Source organism: Pinus tabuliformis, chromosome 7, assembly GCF_031772625.1.
Source record: "Pinus tabuliformis cultivar Carrire ecotype Pingquan chromosome 7, CPIR1, whole genome shotgun sequence".
Classification (NCBI taxonomy): domain Eukaryota; kingdom Viridiplantae; phylum Streptophyta; class Pinopsida; order Pinales; family Pinaceae; genus Pinus; species Pinus tabuliformis.
The window spans coordinates 910,632,935-910,655,956 of record NC_142293.1 but is presented as its reverse complement, the minus strand read 5'-3'; the positions used below and the strand labels follow the sequence as shown (position 1 = coordinate 910,655,956).

Below are 23,022 nucleotides of genomic sequence, written 5' to 3'. Positions count from 1 at the left end.
CATTAAAAAAAATATCCAAAACAATTTCATCAAGCAAAGAATCATTGCATTATAAAATACAATCTATAAACATTTTGGGAAAGTTTTGCTAAAACATGCTTAAAAATCAGCATATTTAATATTAATATTTAACAATAATATGGACAATAACACATTTTGATAAATTAAATAACATATTATCAAGCCTAAAAAACATGATAGTGTTGCAACCTAAGCCAACATAGAACATTGTAACAATCCTAGTTCCTTTGGGTGTGTTTTGAGAAATGAGTTCATCCTTTTATGTAAATGCACACCCCATTGGCTCATTGTTATATATTTCAACTTCTATGCAATAAATGGCCACATTGAGTTACTTGATATCTACCATTCTAGGAGATGCACTGGGATGATCTTTTGCTTGAATATGTGATAATGTGTTTGGCACTAGACTCTAATTCATTAGCATGAAATAGGTTCTAGAGGGGTGTTATGAAAATACGATTGATTCTCCTCTGAACATCTCAAATCTCCACAAATCTGCGCATAGGTATAATACAAAGCCATGATATTTGTAGCTTGGATTTTTTAGAAGTATGAGGCATGAGATTGACATTATTTGGTTTAATCCCACACCAACATTTACTCATGAATTGATGAAACCAGAGCTCATGGGCATTTACTGCATTTTCATTCATATGAATTCACTTATTCCATGTGCAATCAACTATATTGGAGGGTTAAACATAATTCTGGGTTTTTATACCCTCTTTGCCACCAGTACTTTACATTATTTTATGTTTTTTCATTTTCCAAGCATATTTTAGGGTTATTTATTGCATATTGGTGCTCTTCTAAAGCAGCACACCTTTATGTATATGGAGACATAAAGGTAGTGGTTCACCATGTGGTCTTAAGTGGAGATTACCCATACTCTAACAATTAATCAATGCTCAAGCACATATTTAGTGGCTGGGTTGTGTTTCATGGAGTAAAAACACTTATAAATGTGGAGAAAACACATCATTACTATAAATACAGAGGAAACCCATATTTTTTCTTGAAGAATAATACCTGGACAAGGAAACAAATCAGTATTGTCTTAAGAATTGATTTTATTTTGAACAGTCTCCTCAGCACTGACTGCATTTTCAAGAACAGATTCATCCATAACTGAAAAAGGAGCACATCATTACTATTGGTAAGGTTGGGCTTGTTTAATGGAGTATTGAAATCATTATAGCAAAGGGAACACATCATTAATATTAATACTAGGGAACTAGAACAGAGTCTAGGCATTCCCGAACTAGCGAACACATCAATAATGCCTTCAAGTTCAAAGCTGTTTGAAGAATCAACAATTTCCTGAGCCATGTCTGGTTCTGTTTCTTTATAATTACATGAAAAACTTAATTTCTGCTCTGAAGTATCACTCTCTATTTGTGTGTAGACATGAATCCAATCAACCTTGTAATGAGATGACTCACCTACATGCTAGGAAACACTAGGCATTGGCACATACATACGAGAGACATTGTCCACTTTCGAACCATACAATTCATCAAGGCCATAAAACTGTTTCTCATTGTCTGGACTCTAAATAATGAAATTTGTCTTCATGAACTTCATCCTCAATAGCTGAGTTATGAGGTTGCAGACCCATGACTGATGTCATTCCTTCAGTTGCGGTTTGCGACCCATGACTGATGTCATTCCTTTTTTTTATGGTTGTTTTGCTGATTTCTTGATCGTATCTTCCATATCGCTCCCCAAAAAAATATGATTTTCAATATGTGCCCCATAAGACACAATATTTACCAAAACACTGTCATACTTAAAAAGACCAAATAACTGAAGAATTTTACAAAGCCCCAAATTCTCTTGCCAATAATTTTTTTTTATAAAATCTTTTATAAAATCCCTTATGCTTTTTTATATATAAAACAGATCTATTTATAGAATATCTTTTTATATAAAAAAGCAAAAACCTTTATAAACTTGAACTTTTCAATATATCAAAAAATGACTCTAAAAACCTTCGAATACCTTTTATGTTAAAATCCTTCCATCTTTATGGCAAAACTTTCATATTTTATAAACATTTATCACGGGGAATAACCCATAAACTTTTAATAAATCCGTCCTTAAAAAACCCTAACACTTTAATATGGGTAAAAAGAATCCACCGAACTTTTAAAAAAGCCCTTCCGTAACAAATTTTTATGAGTCAGCGGTCACCACATGACGATTTAAACAAATTTTCTTGACTTGGTTAACGTGGCCGTGACTGGTTGAGACCTGCGTATGAATTCTCTATACGGTAAAGATAACCTGCATATGCGGTAAGTTTTTCATCTTTAACGTGGTTCTATGCTAAGCCCAACAGCATTATAACACTCTGAATACCACTGTAAGGAGTGTTATAGGAAAAAATATTTCTCTCTTCTATTTCACTATTGTTGATTTGTTTTTTGGCTCTTTGTAACCACTCTGATACCAAATTGTTGTAAAGGCAGAGGAATTCACTTTAATTTATTGGAAAGGTAGAGGACTCAAAACACAAATTCACACACAAAATATATGAGGTGCTGCTTTTTTATTGGTCATACAAAACATGATTCTTACAATGAACCCGGTGAAGTGAAGGGTATTTAAACCTTTCTAATTAGTGATTTGCCTAGAATATCTTGACATGCACACACACTTAACTCAGTTAAATCATGCTCTAAATATGGATTGCACTTAACTCTTTATCCATCACTCATCTTGACTCACCACTCAACGCTCAACATTCATTTAACTCACTCATTAATTTTAATCAACTCCTAATTACCATTTCTAACATATTACTGTGTTAATGATTAAAAATATGCCCAATATTTTATAGTATGTGAATCCCTAAAAATATGCCCAACATTGCCATAAAAAATATATAATTTTGATCGAAGACCTACTCTCCCTCTCTACAAAACATAATATCCCACTCTAATTAGGATGGACTGAAAGATGTAGGATAAATTTCAAAAATTCATGTGCTCCCAATTACAAATTTAAAATGGATGATGCAGGGATGATATGGGCACCTACGATACGAGATGGGACGCAACATGTTTGGCAATTGCAAATGGACACGATGCTACAGGAGGCTGAACACCGCAACAACAGGGATAGCCAGTTCCGAAGATGGGACGTGAGGAAATATGAAACGTTGATAAAAAGGTACGATATATTATGGTATTCGAACATACAACCTCTGCATTGATATGTAGGGTGAATGGGCGCTATCGGGGCACTTTAAATGGCCGATGGCAAGCCCGTTATTTGTTGTCGTTTTTAAAACAATCATTTCTTATTCAAAACTACATTTTATTTGTTGTCAATTAAATTGTATATTATTATTTTATATTTATTAGGCCGATAGGCCTTCCTTTGAATGAGTTTAGTCATCTACCTATTGATTCTCTGATTGACATCTGGCGTCCCACTAGCATCTGGTTTAATTGACATCTAGCATATGTTATCGGACTATTCCTCCCTCACCAAAACCGCTTTCCAATTTCTGCTCCTCCCACTTTCCGCTTTCTGCTCTTCCACGACTTCCTGCAATAATGTTTCTGGGTCCTTCCACAACCTGCTACAATAATGTTTCCAGTTTCTACTGTGCACGACCTGCCTTGTTGCCTAACTATGAATTTAGCTCTCGATTATTCAGTGGTCATCCTGCTATATCCTGCCATACTTGACCTTTTAAATACCCATCCCAACACCTGTTGTCTCCTCAAATCTGTTCTTTATATTCCTCTGCTTAGCTGCTCCTTCTAAGTGAATCAAATTTATTTATGAGTGTTGTGAAGAAAAGAAGATGGTTAAGGAAGTAGGTCAGCCTAATGTTCAAGGATGGGCTGCTAGAGACGAGTCAGGAATTCTCTCGCCCTTCAATTCCACTCGCAAGTTTCTCCTCGCTTTGCTCTCATAACTGCTTTTATTGATCCCCATTTGCAGAAAACTTACATTTAAATTGTTTGCTTCTATTGATACCCATTTGAAAAAAACTTACATTTAAATTGCCTTGAAAGGGAAACTGGGCCGCACGATGTTACTTTCAAGATAGTATACTGCGGAATCTATCACACTGATCTACATAAAATTGGTAATGAATGGAAAGCTTCCCAATACCCAATGGTTCCTGGGTAATGTCTTCATGATCTTCAACACTGCTTCACATCAAATAGCAAGACAGAAAGAGTGTATGCCTAGAAGTTCATGCTCAATTTTAATTTACTCGCAATTCTATTTTTGCAACCATGAAATAGTAGGTATAGTAGTTGAAGTTGGTTCAGAAGTGAAGAATTTTTCTTCTGGAGATTGTGTGGGCGTGGCCTGTAAGGTTGGAAGTTGCCGTCATTGCGATTCTTGTAGCAAAGGCCAAGAACAGTATTGTGAGGTGGTCATTTGGACGTATGGTAGCACCGATGTTGATTGTTCTGTCACTTTTGGAGGTTACTCATACTTGATGGTTTGTAACCAGAGGTGATTAATCATTATCCCAACTCATGCAACCATTTTTGTTTTAGGGCATATGGGCTAAACTCACCATAAAAGGCTTCCTTTTTTGTCCATATAATCTTGTTCATGTTTGGAATGGGATCAACAAGTTTCGGGAATCTCCCAATTGACTCAAAACCTCGGAAAATTTAATTCCGCCAAGTTCCGGCAGGCCTTGCCGAGATGGGTGGTTTGTCTCTTTTATATAAAACCGGAGACAAATGGCATTAATACTTTTTCTTTATATTGGTTAAATAGGGTTTTAATAATTTGGGTGGTTTGTGGGTTGTAAGTAGTTTTGTGGTGAAGGTACCAGAGAATATTCCCTTGGATGCCGCTGCACCAAATTTTATATGTGCGGGAATAACGGTGTACAGCCCCATGAAATATTTCCAGATGACGGAGCCTGGAAAGAGCCTGGGCGTGGTGGGGCTTGGCGGTTTGGGACACATGGCTGTCAAATTTGGAAAAGCTTTTGGGTTGCAAGTGACGGTGATAAGTACATCGCCTAGCAAGGAAAAGGAAGTGAGAAAAATTTTAGGAGTAGATCACTTTGTCATCAGCAAAGATGAGAAATAGATGCAGGCTACAGTCAAGTCTATAGAATATATTATTGACACAGTCTCTGCTAATCATGCTGTGAAGCCCCTCCTTAATTTGCTAAAGGTGAATGGTAAGTTGGTCATAGATGGTTTGCCAGAAAAGCCTGTGCAATTTGCTGCTCCGACTGTTGTTATGGGTAAGTCCTCCGTGCCCTTTTGTCTTGTAGATAAAAGATATGAACAAAATTATATTTCAATCAAACTGAGAGTGTCAAAGGCATCCACAACTTAGGCAGTAATGCTATCTCTAAATTTTGGATTTCTCTACTGTTTTCTTTAACAAGAATTTGGGTGTTAATCACATGGAAGCTGGGATTTAATTTTAATTTTGGTGTGTGCAGCCCATCGATTTGTTGTGGGGAGTTTGATTGGAGGAGTGAAGGAAACTCAGGAAATGTGTTATAGCTGGCGAGAAGCTTTTAGCTCTCATAGAAGAGTAGGTTTATGGCTGAATGAGGATGTGAGAAACTAGGAACTGTAACTCGTAGAATGTAATAGATGCCCGAGAGCTTGAACAATTTGGTTAATAAAGTTTGCATAATTATGTTATAGTTTAATTTTGTGTAATTAATTTATTTATGAGAATGAGAGCCTAGAAGAAGACATAGCTAACGAGCTCAGTACTGGATTGGGCTCTCAGCTACTTGGAAATTTCCACAATTCTCTTGCAAAGGAGAGGACTAAGGTTTCTGGTGCCAAAGCCAAAGATGGAACGAGGACAATTGAGTCTACTGCTATTTTAGGTAAGAAGATTCTAAGGATCCATGAATGCTCAATCTGTAAAAAAAAATTTTCTTCAAGTAAGGCTTTGGGTGGTCAAAAGAGACGCCATTGGGGTAGCGGAGCTTCAGATACTATAATTACTAGTTATGGCAACAAGGAGACCCCTAAGCTACAACAGCTGCCTGCAAGAGTGGAACTATTGGACCTAAGCATGCCTGCCCCTTTTGATGATGATGGTGATGCCAGAGACCTCAATACTCTGGATGGTAATGCAGTGGATTTTCATGGAACTTCCCATGCCCAAACCCACAACGCTCCTTCCTTTCTGTCTTCGTTGATGAGAAACCACCCAAGGCAAGGACTGTTCTTGTACAATAGTGATGCTGATTTAAGTAAATATGATGAAGCAGATAGTAAGGTAGAAAGGATATTAGATTTGGTAGAGGGAGCCATTCAAAATTCCCAACGAGGGCACAATCATGGTTGCAATTGTAAGGCACACCATTCATTATCTGTGATTGACTCATTTATGTATACCTACGCATATAAATTTCTTTTTGTATAAGACCAATAATTTCTTTTTGTATAAGACCAATAATTTCTTTTTAAGTATTACAACAATGATATCATGAAACTTTGAAAATATTTAACAAATAGCTTTATAACCTTTGGATTCAAATGAGTGACTGCTCTATGCAAGATAACTAACACCAACTCAACTATCTCTTTGGTTTGTACCAAACATTGTGAACATGATTTCACCGATTCCCAACATCAATGAGAAAATTTCGTTGTGAATTTGTAGTTATTTTACATTTATGGATTAGTTAATTTAGTAGTTATTTTATGTTTTTAGATGAGTTAATTTTGTTAAATTTATTATATATTTTAAGAATTAAATTTAGGAAGATGTAGTTATATATATATATATATATATATATATGAAGGAAGATGTAATTTTTTTAAATGAAGGTGCAAGGGAATTAGGGCAATAGCATAGTCCTCTTGTTCCCCACATTTGCTTGGAATAGGAGTTGTTGTTATGAAAGCTGGAAGATGCTGGACTGCTAGGTGAAACAGGACCTCCTACAATAACGTTTCTTTCAATTCTATTGTTGAATTTATTTTGTAATAGATATTTGTTTACTCATGTTGTTCTTATTTGGTTAATGATCATGTAAAAATAAAAAGAAAGATATTCCTTTCATCACTAATTTTGAATTGCTTGTTTGCTGGTTGAAGAGTGAAGAGGAAAATATTTTTTTCCATAAGAAATCTCTTTATATTCCATATGAGGAATATAAATGTTTCGGTCCTTTGAGGATTGCTCATATATTAAGGCTAGAAGCCATTACAAAAAATATCCATTATGAACTCAATACATCACATGGAGGGATTGAACCTATTTGGGGGCGATAACAAGTTAACAACATTTATTCCAAACACCTGAGCTAAATCTGGTTGATGTGTGTGTGTATAAGTTACACAGATTTCACATTTAAATTTGGATATAGATCCACCGGTGTTTTAAACATCAATAATTTGTTTTTACATTACATTAAGTCATTTTATGAACCATGTCACTCTTAACATGTTACTTTTAAGATTACTTACTAACTTGTTATCAACATTTATGCCAACCACCTGAGCTAAATCCGGTTGATGTGTGTGTGTATAAGTTACCAGATTTCAAATTTAAATTTGGATATGGATTCACCAATGTTTTAAACATTAATAATTTGTTTTTACATTGCATTAAGTCATTTTATGAACCATCTCACTCTTAACATGTTACTTTTAAGATTACTTACTAATAACATGTATGTGGTTTATAAAGTTTACATTTAATTCAATTATGTACAATGGCAGTGGTTTATAAAAATTATAATTTAATATATTTAAGAGCCTAATTCAGAATTCCACAAAAACAATTGTTGAACTTCTGACTCTATCAATCCCTCTTAAGGTGATATGTGAGGAGATGCCAACCTGAAGGAAATATGCTACATGTCACTACCAGAATTAAAAAATGAAAAATTAGAAATGGAGTTTATTCAAGAGTGGGCTTCTCTAAATCTATGGATGCCATTTTTGGTGCGGTCAAATTTATGGAAAGACCATGCAAAGTTCACAGCAACAATGGTCTGCACTGTGTAGAAATATTAAAAAGATTTATGAATAATTAAGTAAATGAAATATCAAAATTGTATCTTACTTGGGACAAGCACAGTAGATTTGATACAAACTGCTCATTTTTAAATCAATTCAAAACATTTTAAAAATATATATTTATATATAAAGAAAGATTTCTCAACCTTTCTTTACAATATTTCCTATTAGACTGCACTAATGTGGCAGGTTTCACGAAGAAAATGAATCAATGTTGGAGAAGAGTTACAATTGTGGAAGCATATGTTTGTGTAAAAGTTAACCAATACCCAAAGTGACAATACAATATTTTCAGTTTTTAATATGCTTTTGAAAAATACTTTTACTTTTTAATCATTCTTAGAAATTCAACAATTCCTAACTTCATAAGTATATAAGCCTCCCTTTGTACTTTTGGGACAATGAGAAGTTGATACCCTTTCTTTCGAATCAGTTCCCTTTGCATTTTCGTCTATTTTTTGCCAGATTTGACATCTGTTACATGATTTAATTATCCTGCATTGTTTATGGAATGATATGCGTTGTTTATGGAATGATATGGCTTTAAAGTTAAGTCACTACGTGGGTTGTTGTTTTATGCCATGATGTTGCGTCTTTTTATCGTGGGCGGTTGGTTTATGCAATAACGTGGCTTGAAAGTTGCGCCACTACTCTTATCTATTGAAAGAAGCAAGTTCATCATGGTTTTAAGTGTTATTTGCAGTGTTTTCCCAGGAAAACCAGTACGCAGGTTCACGAAGGATTGTGAAGTCCAGAGTTCTCGGTTGTTTTACTTGCAGGGTTTCTAGATTCCTTGTATGTATCAGAAGTTAAATATAAAGACCTAAGAAGCCTTGTGCTGCATGCAGGAATTCTGAGCGGATTTTTGAGCTGATGCCAAAAGTGATGGACGCTTGCTAGACTTTGACTTTCTGTGCAGTTAATTTCCTTTTGCGTCTTCAACGACTTCCTAATAGTTTTCCAACATGGGTGAGATTGCACAAAACATTTGATTCAATTTCATTTTAGTTTAGTTATAGTACGGTGGAGGATAGCTGAGGTCAATTTTGTTTACATTTCGGGTAGAAAGACACTTCCGTTGCTTGAATCTTCATTTCTGGTTCTGAAGGATTTCAGAGACGGTTCTTTGGGAAGGAATAAATTGCCATACTTGTTCATGACCTTTTTGAGTTGGGAGGTGTTTTTTTTCATGTTTGGCATTTAATAACTCTTAACGGTTTTGGAATATTATGTTTCAAACTCCCTTTTGTTTCTTGAGCTAAAGCATTTGCCCTTTACCCTTTGGAACATGCCACAGTGTGAAGGTTCGCATTTCCTTCTTTGCATCTATTCAAATTATACAAGGAAAGCCATGCATTTAGTCTTCAAATCTCTTCATCAATTACGCCATTTTAATTACGAATTTGATCACAAAGACCTGAATGCTACAACATACTATGGAGCGATGTGGGCTTCACGAGATGCAATGTCCTAAAGAATCCAGCTTATTGTGGTGGTTTTTGTTGATTTTACATTTATTTACCCAGGTGATTGCTGCATTGGACCTTTCCATTGACTATCAACTCACATGTGTTCGCCTTGATAATATTAGGCACAATATTATTTTTCTCCAGTTATTCTTAGGCACAATTTTCACCCAAATGATAGGGAGTTTTTCTTTCTGCAATTTTGAGGCCAGGATAATTCCATCGTCCCATATTTTGCAGGTTTAGTTTCTTATGGGCTTAAATTGATCCCACTTTTCTGGCTTGCCACCACCTCCTGGTCTCATACCAAATATCCGCAATGGATGATATGTTACCATTTAAAAGATTATTTACACCTTTAGATTTTTAAATAATATAAAATTTATTTATCCTAATCAATTCAAAACTAAATATAATATTCCTTCAAATAATACGCTGTAAAGAGTATGAAATGTATATAGTATCAAAGGTCATATCTCCACTATCATAAATTTCCATTTTAAATATTTGAAAATTCTTTCATTTTTGTAAATCATTTGATTTTCTAAAGATTCAAACATCATATCCCAATCACTCTGACATCACTTATATGTGCATCATCATAACAACTATAATATTACTTCTGAATGCAAGTGTCTGCTGTGGATAATATCAATAGTTAAAAATAAATATCAAACCAAATCAAAATCTCCAAAATTCATAAAAAGATTTATCAAGGCAACCGAGCACATTGTCAACGACCAAAGCGAACCCAATAAAATTTACATGAACCTGAAGTGAAATTAGAACAATGCATAACGAGCCAAATTGAATGGCTGAATAACGTTTAAGAAAACTGGAGAAAGAGATCTCCAACCAATAAAACCGAAAGGGTAATAATTTATTCATGTAAAACCACATTATTAAAGAATGTAAAACAACCTGAAATTACATCCAAATAGAATGACATCAGATCTGGTTTATCGTAAGCCACCGTTAGTCGGCTGCATTTATTTATTTGAAGAAATTTCACTATATTCTGAATGCGAATTGTGTTACTTTTATATTAATATTGTAAAAACTTTTATAATACTGAAATTAATTTGATAATAGTATCGGCCTCTCTTTACACTTTTGAGACCATAGCTAATAATAAAAACAGGACTCCATGAAAATCCGTATCATTGCCGGTACTAAAACCATTATAATATATTTGATGAATGTTTATTATATAACTCTCGTATCATGCAAGCTACTGTTACTGATGTCTAAACAACATAGCTAAAGAGTAGACAGTGTCTAACGGCTCCTTTCAGGTGGACGTAGTTACGAAGGAAAGTTTCCTTAACAAATCCGGCCTTCTCCAGAACTCGCGCCGAGGCCACGTTTTCAGGGAGCACAAGAGCTTCAATTCTCTTCACTCCCTGCAATTCTTTGAATCCCATTTTAAGTGCCGTTGTCACCGCTTCGGTGGTGAAGCCCATCCCCCAGTATCTTCTAGCGATGGCATACCCCATCTCAGCTCGGCAGTTGTGAATATCGGTTCCTTGTTTGAGCATTACGTGACCAATAGGCTTCCCTCTGAAACATATAGCCTTGAACCATGGATGAGGAATCACCACCTTCAGCAGAAACTCCCTGAGTTTCTCCTTGGATTTAAAAGCTTCCCATGTCATGAACTTGATCACTTCTTCGTCACTAGCCCATTCGTACAGGTCTTCCAAGTCGGCCGGGCAAAAGTTCCTCAATTCGATTTGCCCAACAGTAAAACTGCCACGCTTAGCTTCCATTCTTTCGATCTTCGACTCTCTCAAATGCTCAGCTGTGGCTCAGCGATTCACAATGGAATCTGTTATTTAAATGAAGAATATGAGCTATGAGTTTGCAGTAGCGCAACACTATGAGCTATGAGTTTGCAGTAGCGCAACACTATGAGCTATGAGCAACAATATGTTCTCAGACTATTCCTCCCTCACCAAAACTGCTTTCCAATTTCTGCTCCTCCCGCTTTCTGCTTTCTACTCTTCCACGACTTCTTGCAATAATGTTTTCAGGCTCTTCCACAACCTGCTGCAATAATGTTTCCGGTTTCTTCTGTGCACGACCTGCCTCGCTGCCTAACGATGAATTTAGCTCTCGATTATTCAGTGGTCATCCTGCTATATCCTGCCATACTTGACCTTTTAAAAACCCATCCCAACACCTGTTGTCTCCTCAAATCTGTTCTTTATATTCATCTGCTTAGCTGCTTCTTCTAAGTGAATCAAATTTATTTATGAGTGTTGTGAAGAAGAGAAGATGGTTAAGGAAGTAGGTCAGTCTAATGTTCAAGGATGGGCTGCTAGAGACGAGTCAGGAATTCTCTCACCCTTCAATTTCACTCGCAGTTTTATCCTCGCTTTACTCTCATAACTTCTTTTATTGATACCCATTTGCAGAAAACTTACATTTAAATTGTTTGCTTCTATTGATACCCATTTTCAAAAAACTTACATTTAAATTGCCTTGAAACAGAAACTGGGCCGCATGATGTTACTTTCAAGATCGTATACTGCGGAATCTGTCACACTGATCTACATCAAATTGGTAATGAATGGAAAGCTTCCCAATACCCAATGGTTCCTGGGTAATGTCTTCATGATCTTCAACACTGCTTCACATCAAATAGCAAGACAGAAAGAGTATATGCCTAGAAGTTCATACTCAATTTTAATTTACTCACAATTCTATTTTTGTAGCCATGAAATAGTAGGTATAGTAGTTGAAGTTGGTTCAGAAGTGAAGAAATTTTCTGCTGGAGATCGTGTGGGCGTGGACTGTATGGTTGGAAGTTTCCATCATTGCGATTCTTGTAGCAAAGGCCAAGAACAATATTGTGAGAAGGTCATTTGGACGTATGGTAGCAGTGATGTTGATGGTTCTGTCACTTTTGGAGGTTACTCATACTTGGTGGTTTATAACCAGAGGTAATTAATCATTATCCCAACTCATGCAACCATTTTTGTTTTAGGGCACATGGGCTAAACTCGCCATAAAAGGCTTCCTTTTCTGTCCATATAATCATGTTCATGTTTGGAATGGGATCAACGAGTTTCGAGAATCTCCCAATTGATTCAAAACCTCGGAAAATTTAACTGCGCCAAGTTCCGGCATGCCTAGCCGAGATGGGTGGTTTGTCTCTTTTATATATAACCGGAGACAAATGGCATTAATATTTTTTCTTTATATTGGTTAAATAGGGTTTTAATAATTTGGGTGGTTTGTAGTTTGTAAGTAGCTTTGTGGTGAAGGTACTAGAGAATCTTCCCTTGGATGCCGCTGCACCATTGCTATGTGCGGGAATAACGGTGTACAGCCCCATGAAATATTTCCAGATGACGAAGCCTGGGCATGGTGGGGTTTGGCAGTTTGGGACACATGGCTGTCTAATTTGGAAAAGCTTTTGGGTTGCAAGTGACGGTGATAAGTACATCGCCTAGCAAGGAAAAGGAAGTGAGAGAAATTTTAGGAGTAGATCACTTCGTCATCAGCAAAGATGAGAAATAGATGCAGGCTGCAGTCAAGTCTGTAGAATATATTATTGACACAGTCTCTGCTAATCATGCTGTGAAGATGCTCCTTAATTTGCTAAAGGTGAATTGTAAGTTGGTCATAGATGGTTTGCAAGAAAAGCCTGTGCAATTTGCTGCTCTGGCTGTTGTTATGGGTAAGTCCTCCGTGCCCTTTTGTCATGTAGATAAAAGATATGAATAAAAATATATTTTAATCAAACTGAGAGTGTCAAAGGCATCCACAGCTTAGGCAGATATGCTATCTCTAAATTTTGGATTTCTCTACTGTTTTCTTGAACAAGAATTTGGGTGTTAATCACATGGAAGTTGGGATTTGATTTTAATATTGGTGTGTGCAACCCGTCGATTTGTTGGGGGGGAGTTTGATTGGAGGGGTGAAGGAAACTCAGGAAATGTGTTATAGTTGGTGGGGAAGCTTTTAGCTCTCATAAAAGAGTAGGTTTATGGCCGAATGAGGATGTGAGAAACTAGGAACTGTAACTCGTAGAATGTAATAGATGCCCGAGAGCTTGAACAATTTGGGTAATAAAGTTTGCATAATTATGTTATAGTTTAATTTGTGTAATTAATTTTTTTATGAGAATGAGAGCCTAGAAGAAGACATAGCTGACGAGCTCAGTACTGGATTGGGCTCTCAACTGCCTGGCAATTTCGACAAGTCTCTTGCAAAGGAGAGGACTAAGGCTTCTGGTGCCAAAGCCAAAGATGGAACGAGGACAATTGAGTCTACTGCTATAAGGTTTCTGGTGCCAAAGCTAAAGATGGAACGAGGACAATTGAGTCTACTGCTATTTCAGGTAAAAAGATTCCAAGGATCCATGAATGCTCAATCTGTAAAAGGGGTTTTGCTTCAGGTCAGGCTTTGGGTGGTCAAAGGAGATGCCATTAGGGTAGTGGAGCTTCAGATACTATAATTACTAGTTGTGGCAACAAGGAAACCCCTAAGCTGCAGCAGCTGCCTGCAAGAGTGAAACTATTGGACCTAAGCATGCCTGCCCCTTTTGATGATGATGGTGATGCTGGAGACCTCAATACTCTAGATGGTAATGCAGTGGATTCTCATGGAACTTCCCATGCCCAAACCCACAACCCTTCTTCCTTGCTGTCTTCGTTGATGAGCAACCACCCAAGACAAGGACTGTTCTTGTACAATAGTGATGGTGATTTAAGTAAAGATGATGAAGCAGATAGTAAGGTAGAAAGGATATTAGATTTGGTAAAGGGAGCCATTCAAAATTCCCAGTGAGGGCACAATCATGGTTGCAATTCTAAGGCACACAATTCATTATCTGTGATTGACTCATTTGTGTATACCTACGCATTGAAATTTCGTTTTGTATAAGACCAATAATTTCTTTTTGTATAAGAGCAATAATTGGTAAGTATAAGTATTACAACAATGATATCATGAAACTTTGAAAATATTTAACAAATAGGTTTATAACCTTCGGATTCAAATGAGTGGCTGCACTGTGAAAGATAACTAACACCAACTCAACTATCTCTTTGGTTTGTACCAAACATTGTGAACATGATTTCACCAATTCCCAACATCAATGAGAAAATTCCGTTGTTAATTTGTAGTTATTTTACATTTATGGATTAGTTAATTTAGTAGTTATTTTATGTTTTTAGATGAGTTAATTTTGTTAAATTTATTATATATTTTAACAATTAAATGTATGAAGATGTAGTTTTAATTATATATATATATATAAAGGAAGATTTATTTTTTTTAAATGAAGGTGCAAGGGGAATTAGGGCAATAGCATAGTCCTCTTGTTGCCCACATTTGCTTGGAATAGGAGTTGTTGTTATGAAAGCTAGATGATGCTGGACTGCTAGGTGAAAAAGGACCTCTTGCAATAATGTTTCTTTCAATTCTATTGTTTAATTTATTTTGTAATAGATATTTCTTTACTCATGTTGTTCTTATTTGGTTAATGATCATGTAAAAATAAAAAGAAAGATATTCACCTCCTGCAATAACGTTTATTTCAATTCTATTGTTGAATTTGTTTTGTAATAGATATTTCTTTACTCATGTTGTTCTTATTTGGTTAATGATTATGTAAAAATAAAAAGAAAGATATTCCTTTCGTCACTAATTTTGAATTGCTTGTTTGCTGGTTGAAGAGTGAACACGAAAATATTTTTTTCCATAAGAAATATCTTTATATTCCATATGAGGAATATAAATGTTTAGGTCCTTGAGGGATTGCTCATACATTAAGGCTAGAAGCCATTACAAGAAATACTCATTATGAACTCAATACATCAGATGCAGGGATTGAACCTATTTAGGGGCGATAACAAGTTAACAACATTCATGCCAACCACCTGAGCTAAATCTGGTTGACGTGTGTGTATAAGTTACCAGATTTCAGATTTAAATTTGGATATGGATCCACTGGTGTTTTAAACATTAATAATTTGTTTTTACATAACATTAAGTCACTTTATGAACCATGTCACTCTCAACATGTTACTTTTAAGATTACTTACTAACTTGTTATCAACATTTATGCCAACCACCTGAGCTAAATTCGGTTAATGTGTGTGTATAAGTTAACAGATTTCAGATTTAAATTTGGATATGGATCTACGAGTATTTTAAACATTAATAATTTGTTTTTACATTGCATTAAGTGATTTTATGAACCAGGTCACTCTTAACATGTTACTTTTAAGATTACTTACTAAAGCCATTATAATATATTTGATAAATGTTTATTATATAACTCTAGTATCATGCAAGCTACTGATGTCTAAAAAACATAGCTAAAGAGTAGACAGTGTCTAACGGCTCCTTTCAGGTGGACGTAGTTACGAAGGAAAGTTTCCTTAACAAATCCGGCCTTCTCCAGAACTCGCGCCGAGGCCACGTTTTCAGGGAGCACAAGAGCTTCAATTCTAAATTCTTTGAATCCCATTTTAAGTGCCGTTGTCACCGCTTCGGTGGTGAAGCCCATCCCCCAGTATCTTCTAGCGATGGCATACCCCATCTCAGCTCGGCAGTCGTGAATATCGGTTCCTTGTTTGAGCATGACGTGACCAATAGGCTTCCCTCTGAAACATATTGCCTTGAATCATGGATGAGAGGAATCAACACCTTCAGCAGAAACTCGTTTCTCGGATTTAAAAGCTTCCCATGTCGTGAACTTGATCACTTCTTCGTCACAAGCCCATTCGTACAGGTCTTCCAAGTCGGTCGGGCAAAAGTTCCTCAATTCGATTTGCCCAACAGTAAAACTGCCACGCTTAGCTTCCATTCTTTCGATCTTCGACTCTCTCAAATGCTCAGTTGTGGCTCAGCGATTCACAATGGAATCTGTAATTTAAATGAAGAATATGAGCTATGAGTTTGCAGTAGCGCAACACTAGTCGAGTTGGATGAATGCTGCGGTGAAGATGGCGGAATTTATAAACACCCAAAACTGCGTCACATGCCGATAAATGTAACGTGGAGGTCGGCAATGAATTCCTATCGAATGCTGACTTCTGGTCGGTAGCAACTCAGAATCTCTCAGTCAGTCTAATATGAAGATGCATAGTGTTGCAGAGGTCGGCAGAGTTAATCACAAACCACTTTTAGGCTAGGATCCAACCCTACTAGCCTTGGAGAGGGCTCTCTCACTAGGGTTTCACTCAGTCAATCAAGTGACTGAAATAATTCTTGATCTTAGGTTGGCTACGATGATACAATAAGGTAATTTCAATTTGTTGTTTGAAGGTAGGTTAAAGAAGGAAGATCCACTTCAAATAGGCTCAATATAGTTAATGATTCAAGTGAATAAGGGATAACAATGATATTTTGAGCAAGGGTAGGATACGAATCTATGTTGATAAGTAACCAAGATTCATTGTAGTGTGTCGATGAGTTCAACATCAAAAGGTGACAATAAGAGGATCAAACTATATATCAATTCAAATTTCCATTAGAATAAAAGGAAACATATGAATGTTTAGTTAATATAAAACATAGCACAAAGTTAATTCTGCAAAACTCCTTTAAGATGAGAATGGAGAATTCTTTTCACACCATGGAAACATAAGAACCACTAATAACAAAGACAATACACATACCAATAGACATCTAACACAAGAATCCATGTCAAAACACCTTCTCCCTTCTTTTATTCAATTGAGAAAATGACAAAAAAAATGCAAAATTTGTAAACTAGCTTCTTCACACTGAACAACTCATTTTATGTTATATGTACATAATAATATTGAGTTAAAAAAGTCATTTCCCAGCTTCATGGGTTGATTTCCTCATTAAGAATTTTGTTCCTAAGTTCTGCAAGGAAAATAGATCTAACGGTTAAAAACTAGGGACTCATTTAAACAAATTATTTTCTAAGCGTTTACATTAATCCATTAGCCCCAATTCAATCTTATGAGTTTCCAAATGTTTTATCACAATTAATAACACCTAAAAAAATTTGCATCATGGTTTTACTAAGATAACTCGCTCAAAAATATGACTTTGCAGTTTCGTAGCTCATTCACAACAAGTCTACTACAGAACAGGTATTGAATTTCTAGAAAACTAGGGATAAAAAACTAACTCATATCTCCTAAATCCTAAACTATGTTACAACAAAAAGGAGTTTTTTATATATTACTGTTTCCTTTTGAGAAACCTCTCTAAGTTTCAAAAAATTATTCTCCAGCTCCTCACAATCTGAACCTAAACATCATAACTAAAATAGGAAATGACAAAACATGAAAACTAGGCTGCAAAGATGAATTTTAATATTCCAATGTATGAATCATATGAAGAAGCTTAAGGATTTTTGTGTTCTTTTGGTCTTTCTTAAAAAAACATTATTTTGTTTTTCCCAAATTCAGCTCCATTTGGTCGGAACCAACTTTTGAAAATGATGAAAAAAATAGTCAGGTTTTGCAGCAAATTCATAACAAGTCCAAGTAGCCCTCCATGCTTTATATGGTTTTGCACCTCCTCTGGAATAATGGATGAAATGGGTAGGATTTAAATGTATTTTTTATGGTAGAAATATCTAATTAGTATCTCTAAAGCTTAAAGACCTCCTAGATGATTGATTTCTACTTGCGCAACAATTTCATAGCAAGTCCAACACTTCAAGCTTATGATTGCCTTTCTGTTTCAAAATGGTCGAGGAGAACTCTTACCAAATAAAAAATCCTTATAAAACCTTATAAATCTATTAAAATTACAAATTTTCCACAGTTCACCAAAATGAGGGACTATGCAACTTGCACAACAAATGCGAATGCACATCCAAGGTTGGTGTACTTCGGGTCTTCTGCAAATTCTGAGACTAGTTGGAGGGTGTTCAAAAAGATTCACGAAACATTTAAAATTGAATAGAAGAGAGAAAAATTGTTACTCAAAATCCTGAGGCCGTTTCACCACTTATGCAACAGTTGCATAGCAGTAGATCACTTGTGCAGCAAATTCACAGTGACTGCTTGAAATCGACCTACAACCTCTCCTTTGCCCTTCTCAATGATTTATTTCACCTTGAAATTTCTCCAAAGCTCAAACTAGACTTTGGATGAGAGAAAATGAGTGTTTTATGATACAATTTCGAATTCTTATGCCACACAAAGCCTTCTTCTTCATATGATGGTGGATATTAAATTATGTAGTGAGATGAAATGCAAGTGTACTTTCGTGATCATAAAGTTGATATGATACTAACTGACTTTGCAACTAAATGGCATGATTGAACTAACACCGACTACTAATTGATGATGATCAATTTCCCCATGACCTAACCCTTTTTGACACAAATATTTACAATGACACTTTAACTATGATACTCATGAAACCATAAGCAAAATTTTACAGAACACCACGAAATGAATAACAATATAGAAACACTATGATCCCTATATTATAAGACAACAAAATTGGCTCTAACGGGGATCACATGCTCCCTATGAGGTGGTAGGAACACAGTAGACTAGTAGCCTAAACCATTGGTAAATGAAGTCCAACTCCAATATGCTCTAATCTGTGACCTTCTCCAATTGAAGCCAATTGAAAACTGAAACTCATACTGAAATTACCTTCCTCAGCTAAAGTTGGGAGTGAAAACCAAATTGTAACTAAACTAACAGTGTGTTCTAATCCTCAATATGAACCAAATCCATTCTTCAAACTTAAAACTAAATTGTACACTAAGAGTTGAAAACTCTACTACAAACTCAAACTAAAAAGAATGCTTTGGGTGCTGAGGTTATTCCTTACACCTACCTACTCAAATGTACTGGAAACATCTACTAGATAAGGTAATAGAAAAAATCCAGTGTAATCATGAATGTAGATGACCACTTACCTGAATTCTTCTCGCACTTTCCTTAAGTAAGCAAAGAAAATAAGAGAATGGAAGTTGTCACAAACCCTTCCTTGTACTTTTATTAATGCATTGTAAACCATCGTTTTCTCTACGTCTCATACTCATAATACATCATTACTAAGAATAGTTCAACGACTAAATTCAATAGAATTAATAATGATTGGTTCTTATGTTATTACTGGATTCCACTATCTCTGTCCATAGATTATATATTCTACTTTTATGCTCTATAATTGTAACATTGTATGATGAGGTAATCCACCACCTTTTCAACTACGACGACCACATATGTTTCTTTACCTTTGTTTTATTTCCCAATACAACCCTTAACTTATTAGTATTACCCTAACTCGGTAATTAATTCCCTAGGTTCCCTAACCCCGAGGAGTATACTTACCCACATTTTATTTTACTTATGCATTGATATAAAAAGGAACATCGAAGATGATTTGAGAGCTTATGTATGGTTACATGTATGATTAATGTTTTGACCCCAAAGTAAAATCTTATTACTCCTTATTTACAATCAATGTGATGCTATGACAATGGTTATAAAGATTGGTACGCTAAACCAATTAGTGAACCAATCTCGTCCTTCCAAATTAATATATGTCATGTGCAAGTCACATGGAGGCACTGACCTTCAGTTAAATGCATGACTGAGATGTAGCGATGGAATCCAATGGTGGTTTCTCATCCATCAAACCCTAATTGCATTAACCCTTTCCTTTTCCTTTGGCATTTGGCAGTCTCATCTATCCCTGTCCTATGCCTAGTTTCCCTCAGAGAAATCAACATACGTCCTGCATTCATGGAAAACCCTCATCCTATGCTAAAACATGCCATTACTAAACCAGTTTCCCATTGGATGATTTTCTTCCTAGGGTAAGGTCTGATCATTGTTCTTGTAAGTTTGGCAACAACCTCTTGGAGGATAGCAGCAAGACCATAGTTTGGGCCATGACAACAGAATCATTTCCACCATATCCAGGTAACTTGTTCTCAAAGAGGTAGTAATGGTTTGGTTTATCCTTGACTTGAATAGCATTGTCACCATTTCTCCTCGTCTTCACTAGTTTTTACTTTGTTCGCTCCATTAAAGGTTTTATGTTTAATTATGTGTCTTATATTAGATTTACCACCAAAACATACAGTTGCAACCTTAGTAATCCATGTAAGCTAAAATATTGCTTTCCTTTGCAATTTGCAGAGCAGGAATTTTGTTTTGCTTTGTTTATTTTTATAATTCATTGGGATTCTATTATAATGGCCACTTACTCTTTGTCATTTCTTTTTCCCTAATTGTGCGTTTCCTTATTCTAGTAAGATTTGAATGCTTGTTTACTTAGTTCTCATTTCAGAGGAACAAAGGGTCGTGGGTTTCGTTGGTTTCTTCGATTGGTTACCATATGTCACAACCACATCAGGAAATGATATCCTTATGGTCTTTTACAAGTTTCCCTAGTTCCTATCAGGCTCTATACTGTTAGAGTATTATCCTACGCTTATTCCTCCAGGGATAATGATACGTATTTACTTTTCCTTTTCCTATCCCCTCGTATGCCAGTATGACTCCTATGGTGACCTATTATCGCTTCTATGCCCCCCTGTAGAGTATTTTCGGCAAGCAGGGTTTTGGTCACTTGATAGAGACTTCATTGTTCATTTTCCCTCACCTTCACAGGTGCATGCTTTTCTTCCTAAATATATATACGATTTATAACTGATTTCACCTAGTTTTTGTTATGCATGATTTTTCATTCCCAAATACAATTTTCATTCCTTTTGTAGCAAGCAGATGAGGGAGAAAATTATTCAACTATAAAAAAATAAGGTAATATTGATTAGTAGTTTTCTAGAAATCTCAAAACACCTTTGCTAATGTACCCTGTTGTTATTCTCAACTACGCACTAAATACTGATTTCAATGTTTGTTTTCTGTAGGTACACTCACGACCACTCCCTTCCTGTCTCGTTGAGTAGAAGTATAGGATCAACAATGACTAACAAGTTATCTGGTTTCTCAAGTCAGTGGAATTTTCCCTTTATTCCTAAGAGTTACCAAATACCACAATTGTTCCTATTTGGTAGAGTCGTTGATGGAATCTTGTTCATGCTACTGGGTTTCTTTTTTCCCTATTTTGTTTCCAAAATGGTATGGTTCATACCAACTATATTGTGTTCTACAGGGTGTTCCTTCAATGGATATCCTATCCTCTAAATATTATGTCTCCATAATACTAGGATGAAGTTATTACCATTCATATGTAATTTGATAAAATCTACTCAAGATCTTACGTTATGGCTATCTAGCTGGACATTTCTATTTTATATTTTGTTTGATAGTCAGGTAAACTTCAAGCTTATATATATACTTTTAATGGCCTATAGGCCTTATCTTGATGTTTTATTTACATGGAATGATTTATAATATAATTTCAATGTTCTATGGTTTCAATAGCATTTATGATTGTAGTTTCCTTCTCTTACCCAGGTTAAAATATATTCACAGTTACATATACTAAACTAGGAAAGATTATTTGGTGTTGAGTTGTAGATATGTATTTCTTCCCTTATGTTGGAACAAGTTCCATTGTAATTTCTTAATGATCTGAATTAATAAACAAGTCTGAGTTTCTCCTATTCATTGGGCTTAGTTAATGTATGGCTCTAAGCTTAACCAATTTGTAAAAATCAGCTATCAAGTCCATGCACCTCTATTCAAAGCTTGTTAAAACACTAGGTGTATTCATAATAAATATGTTTATTAGAATGGGGACTACTGGTGCTTTGATTCTTCTACATTCCCCATCTTCTATGCATTTGATAAACGGAAAGGTCTCATTTGTTACTAATTCATAATTCATTCTTACCTTGATCACGCTACCAATAATGTGATTCTATTTACTTATTAAAACACATAAATTAATTTTCTATGCTATAATGACTATCTACTTGCATCAGAGATTTTGTTTTGTTTTCATTCTTCAGCTTCCTATGGGTACTTACCCTTCTCTTTAGGTAACAATTTGGCTTGATTGAGTTGCCTTCAATTTTAAAAAGGAATTTGAAGAGGTCTGAGCTCTAGATATTCTGAGTGTAATCTATTTTAACCCCATGGACTCAATTATCATTATCTTTTCCTTTGCACAGTGCTTATTCACAGAGAGAAAATCATAAATCCGCCCACAAGATAAATTTGGAATTTCTTTATCCTATAGTCATTTTGACCACTGAGATGTACAAAAGCATAATTCTAGTACAACATATTTAATACATTAATTCTTACACATATTTTAAGAATGAAAATATATTTATTTATTTACCAACAGAATTAAGCACGCACAATTTCTAACCAGAATAAGGAAGAATCACTGAATGAGTACACTATTCCACCCAGCCATGAACTGACCATCAGTTCCCCCCTGAGCTTAGACCAATTGGTAGTCAGATCCCTCATAGCTTCGAAAAATCCTTCATCCTCTCAATAGGTATATTTCTAGCTTTTCTTCCAAAATATTTTTTTTCTATTAGCGACGTCCCACCATTATGGAAAGATTTTTTTTGCTAAAGCCTACATTTATCTCCAACAATTATTTATCGTTCCATATATTTAACATCTTTCTCCAACTAGACA

General features: G+C 35.5%; 2 pseudogenes; both read left to right on the top strand.

The window, feature by feature from the left end:
- The first annotated feature begins 3,841 nt into the window (after window positions 1–3,841).
- LOC149250615 (putative mannitol dehydrogenase) lies at window positions 3,842–6,414 on the top strand (annotated as a pseudogene).
- A 5,347-nt stretch (window positions 6,415–11,761) lies between these two features.
- LOC149250614 (putative mannitol dehydrogenase) lies at window positions 11,762–14,281 on the top strand (annotated as a pseudogene).
- Window positions 14,282–23,022: the final 8,741 nt, after the last annotated feature.